This window comes from Hemibagrus wyckioides, linkage group LG17 (assembly GCF_019097595.1).
Source record: "Hemibagrus wyckioides isolate EC202008001 linkage group LG17, SWU_Hwy_1.0, whole genome shotgun sequence".
Lineage (NCBI taxonomy): Eukaryota > Metazoa > Chordata > Actinopteri > Siluriformes > Bagridae > Hemibagrus > Hemibagrus wyckioides.
The window spans coordinates 6147151-6153150 of record NC_080726.1 but is presented as its reverse complement, the minus strand read 5'-3'; positions in this window follow the sequence as shown (position 1 = coordinate 6153150).

The window sequence follows — 6000 nt, the reverse complement described above, 5'->3', positions numbered from 1 at the left end:
TGAGTCTGATATAAAATGAATCAGGACTCTGTTGGCTTTCAGTGTGAGACGTGTGTTTTTGCCTCTGTTGGATAACCTTGCACGGAATTTTAGTGGTTGAAGTTAAACACCTTCACATTTTAGATGGTTATAAACCGGCACCTGAGGCATCTGAGAGCAGAAATGGGTTTGAAAATAGAACAGTTTGTATGAAAAAAATATTTTTTTAATGGAACTTTTCAAGGAATATATTCGCCTCTAGTAGGTAGAATCAGAAATACTTCTGAAACACTACAAATTCTTAAAGCTCTGAGTGGCTGCTTTCAAATGAGCTTCATATGACATGACAAAGACATTTAATGCACAACAAAACAGGAGCAATTTCCAGATTTCTCCACACCAGAAGTGTGTATGTGTAAAGCACTAAAACAATAATCTTGAAGGAAAAAGAAAACTCACACTGAGACATGGTTGTATTGATCTATCTAGCTATGATGCATTATAACACAATCATTTGTTTGTTTAACTTTATGAGTTAATAATGTAGAAAAGAAGAGATGTTTACATGGCATAATTAGTGAATTAGGATCAACTCCATATGTAAAGAGATCGTCTTGATTTTTATAATTAAATCAAGCCCCATTCTAATGATAAAGAAGTGGACTGTAGCTGTGAATGGATGGCCCTCACTGACCTCATTCCTTTAAGCATTTCTTTTTCAGTGTTATTTAAACCAAGACTAATAAATAGTGATCCATGTGCATGGTTAGTTTACTTATACTGTAGAACATACAAGGCTTTTTCTATGCATTAATCTGCTCAAAAGTCATTATATATAATTAAACATAAACATACACATGCAGGTAAATGATGATGTGGCGTGTGATCTGCGAGTCCTAAACTGACGTTTTTCTGTGTTGTGTAAGGCTTTCCTTTCTCATTTTTTTCTCTTTCTTTTCCTCACGTGTCAGTCTGTTACAGGATGATTTTTTTTTTAACAATCCATCTCCATGAAGTCATTGTTTATACTCAATTTCCTTTTACATTTTTTTCCTATCTTACCCCAAAACACCATTAATATAAATAACCCTTCCTGTATATTTTTTTTGTAAAAGCTTCATCTCCTGTCCGAAAACCCTAATGTGTGTCTTGTTTATGAATTCCATGTCCACTGTTTCTTCTTGATCCCCCCTCCCCATTCAAAATAAAATAAATAAAAATAAATTGTTACCAGATATGCGGGTGTACTCGAAGAGCTCCAACAGCTGTTCCATCTCAGCACTTTGACCAAAACGAACAGTTCTCTTTTTGATATTTTAAAAGAAAGATATGTTCAGAACATTGTGGAGAATGAACTCATGGTTACAGCTTAGTGCAAAATAAAAACAACAACAACAACAAATAACAAATATTCTAAACACAAGTGTTACTGAGATAATCATGATGGAACAGCTACTAGAACAGCTAGATAGATAGATAGATAGATAGATAGATAGATAGATAGATAGATAGATAGATAGATAGATAGATAGATAGATAGAAAGATAGATAGGTAGATAGAATGGATGGGTGGAAAGAAAGAAAGATAGATAGATAGATAGATAGATAGATAGATAGATAGATAGATAGATAGATAGATAGATAGATAGATAGATAGATAGATAGATAGATAGATAGATAGAATGGATGGGTGGAAAGAAAGAAAGATAGATAGATAGATAGATAGATAGATAGATAGATAGATAGATAGATAGATAGATAGATAGAAAGAAAGAAAGAAAGAAAGAAAGAAAGAAAGAAAGAAAGAAAGAAAGATAGATAGATAGATAGATAGATAGATAGATAGATAGATAGATAGATAGATAGATAGATAGATAGATAGATATGTAGTAGCATGAGATAGATAGATAGATAGATAGATAGATAGAAAGGTAGGTATGTAGATAGATAGATAGATAGATAGATAGATAGATAGATAGATAGATAGATAGATAGATAGATAGATAGATAGATAGATAGATAGATAGATAGATAGATAGATAGAAAGGTAGGTATGTAGATAGATAGATAGATAGATAGATAGATACACTATATTGCCAAAAGTATTTGCTCACCCATCCAAATAATCAGAATCAGGTGTTCCAATCACTTCCATGGCCACAGGTGTATAAAATCAAGCACCTAGGCATGCAGACTGTTTTTACAAACATTTGTGAAAGAATGGGTCGCTCTCAGGAGCTCAGTGAATTCCAGCGTGGAACTGTGATAGGATGCCACCTGTGCAACAAATCCAGTCGTGAAATTTCCTCGCTCCTAAATATTCCACAGTCAACTGTCAGCTGTATTATAAGAACGTGGAAGTGTTTGGGAATGACAGCCACTCAGCCACGAAGTGGTAGGCCACGTGAACTGACGGAGCGGGGTCAGCGGATGCTGAGGCGCATAGTGCGAAGAGGTCGCCAACTTTCTGCAGAGTCAATTGCTACAGACCTCCAAACTTCATGTGGCCTTCAGATTAGCTCAAGAACAGTGCGCAGAGAGCTTCATGGAATGGGTTTCCATGGCCGAGCAGCTGCATTCAAGCCATACATCACCAAGTGCAATGCAAAGCGTTGGATGCAGTGGTGTAAAGCACGCCGCCACTGGACTCTAGAGCAGTGGAGACGCGTTCTCTGGAGTGACGAATCGTGCTTCTCCATCTGGCAATCTGATGGACGAGTCTGGGTTTGGCGGTTGCCAGGAGAACGGTACTTGTCTGACTGCATTGTGCCAAGTGTAAAGTTTGGTGGAGGGGGGATTATGGTGTGGGGTTGTTTTTCAGGAGCTGGGCCTGGCCCCTTAGTTCCAGTGAAAGGAACTCTGAATGCTTCAGCATACCAAGACATTTTGGACAATTCCATGCTCCCAACTTTGTGGGAACAGTTTGGAGCTAGCCCCTTCCTCTTCCAACATGACTGTGCACCAGTGCACAAAGCAAGGTCCATAAAGACATGGATGACAGAGTCTGGTGTGGATGAACTTGACTGGCCTGCACAGAGTCCTGACCTCAACCCGATAGAACACCTTTGGGATGAATTAGAGCGGAGACTGAGAGCCAGGCCTTCTCGTCCAACATCAGTGTGTGACCTCACAAATGCGCTTCTGGAAGAATGGTCAAAAATTCCCATAAACACACTCCTTAACCTTGTGGACAGCCTTCCCAGAAGAGTTGAAGCTGTTATAGCTGCAAAGGGTGGACCGACGTCATATTGAACCCTATGGATTAGGAATGGGATGTCACTTAAGTTCATATGCGAGTCAAGGCAGGTGAGCGAATACTTTTGGCAATATAGTGTAGATAGATAGATAGATAGATAGAAAGATAGAAAGGTAGGTATGTAGATAGATAGATAGATAGATAGATAGATAGATAGATAGATAGATAGATAGATAGATAGATAGATAGATAGATAGATAGATAGATAGATAGATAGATAGATAGATTCTTTATTGTCATTGCACAAGGTACAATGGAATTAAATGTCTCTCCTTATGGGGTAAAAATTTAGGAAAACAAAGAGTGACAGATAAAAACTGACAAAATAAAATTAGTACAAATATCTAACTGATCAGATCGGAATGTTCAATTCAGATTCACTTTGTGTGATTAGTTACAGTTTGCTGATCTCTATTAAAAACATTCTAATACATGACTCCAGACTCCAGAGAGCTTGTATCAGTGGCTGCTCTATTTAGGTAGGAGGCTCCGAGTTCTCAGAAACCTCCGACTCAGCCTCAAATTTAGCCTCAGATTCCTGCTCTTGGCTGATAGGAATAGAGCTTGCCTACTTTTGTAGCTCGTTTGCCTCGAGGTTTGGGATGTTGTACACTCTGAGACGCTTTTCTTCTCACCCCGGCTGTAAAGAGTGATCATTTGAGTTACTGTATCCTTCCAGTCAGCTCAGTTCAGTCTGGCGATTCGTCTGTGAACTCACACAACCACACACTCCATGTTTGATCTGATCATTAACCCAAACCCATTTATTGTTTCACTTAATGAAGATGTGGTAGAGTAGTACTTGAGATGGTGGACTACTGATCAAAAAGTTGTGAGCTTGAATCCCAGGTCCATCATGCTGCCCCTGCTGGGCCCCTGAGCAAGACTCTCATTTTAAACAATTGCTCAGTTATGAGCATAAAATGAGATAAAATGGAAGTCACTCTGGATCAGGGCATCTGACAAATGTAAATGTTGGTTATGTAGGGAGTAGATACATAGCATATACCTAATAATAATTAAGATTATTGTTTTCATTAATAATTAAGATCATTGTTATTATTACATGACGTCGATGACTTGTCAAACACAGCTGGTGGAATCTGCCAGAGCTGCACACTGTCATCCTCATGTCCTTGACGAAATTTAAAATGACATTTACAGCACCAAATCTATAAAACACTATGCTGTTGGAAAACCAGGTACAGTAGAAAGAACATCTCCATAATGTATACAGTCACTTTAAAGACACTGTATTGGGAGTAGTGCTGCTGCACCATGCCATCATGGAACTATTGACTGGAGTCTGCTTCATATAAATACTTCAGCAGTGTTCTGCTTAAATTGATGTCAGGAGGATTTATGTGCAGACAGACAGTGATTTTGCTTACGCTGTCCCTCAGGACCAATGGGCTAAGGATGTAAGCCAAGGTCATGGCTTTTCTTCAGCTGCAGATGAAAGTCCGAATGTACGCTTCCCTCAAACCAGACAATTGGCAGATAGAAGGAAACGTTCAGTTACAGGCCTCCCTGGCCCGCTCTCACCCACTCGCAGCAAGCCAGGATTTTCTGCTCTTTAAACCTTTGTCTTCTGAGATGTTGTCTTTTTTCTCACATTAAAAAGACAACTAAGAAAACCATTGTAGTCTGTCTAAACACTTAAAGATTTTGGAAATTCACCTCCTCTGGTAGAGAAATGTTATTACAAGCAAGTCACTGAACAGCGTTATGTAACATGGGTTCTGTTGTGCTCGTGTAGCTTCATCTCACGATTCAATAGACATTCAGAAAGAATTCAAGGCTTCATTCCAAACTAAAGAAAACAGGTACACACACCGATGTTCCAATTTTGCCGGCGGAATGGAAAATCGACTTTTTGGATGTTTTCAATCAGTGTAAACAAATGAATTATTTTATCGCTGCAAGTCTGATATAAAATGAGTCAGGACTCTGTTGGCTTTCAGTGTGAGAGCAGCGTTTTTATCTCTGTTGGATATTCTTACACGGAATTTTAGTGATTGAAGGCAACACTTTTATATTTTAGATGCTTAGGAACAAGCACTTGGGGCATCTCAGAGAGCTGAAATGGGTTTGATATCAACATTTACTTTTCTATGAATATATTGGCCATAGTAGGCTAGAGAAAAACAGACTTATGAAACACTAGAAATTCTTAAAACGCCTGAGTGTCTACTTTCATATAAGCCATTAAGCATCACTGTGAAGTGTGACATGACAAACATATTCAATACTGAACTAAAAGATGAGGTGTGGATATTTATCTTTACATCTTTACATCTGGTTTCTCAGTTACCTGATCAATGTTCTCTATTCATTTATTATCTATGTTTGTACTCTGACCTTTCAAACTGATTATGCATTAGCATGATTGCTAAAACACTGAGTAATAAATTTAGCCTCCAGTTTACCAGCCCTCCAGATGATCCACCCCTACTCGATATAACCGAGCTTGAAATACACAAATACTGACTACACACATAAACACTTCCTATTAGTCATTAACTGGCGATGTGTCATGTGTTCTTTAGTTCAGCAACCGGGTAAAGATAGAAATAAAACATCTATTATTTATCAGCATCCCACCGAATTTCCTCTTATAGTGTTAGCAGATTTTTTATTGGAAACTGGTGGGAATTCTTTCGTGACATGATGAGTTTGGTGTATCTAAACTAGCCAGTGATGTATGAGCAGAAAGTTTCCATCCCACCAGTTGCTAATTATCTGTATCAGGGAGATGATGCACT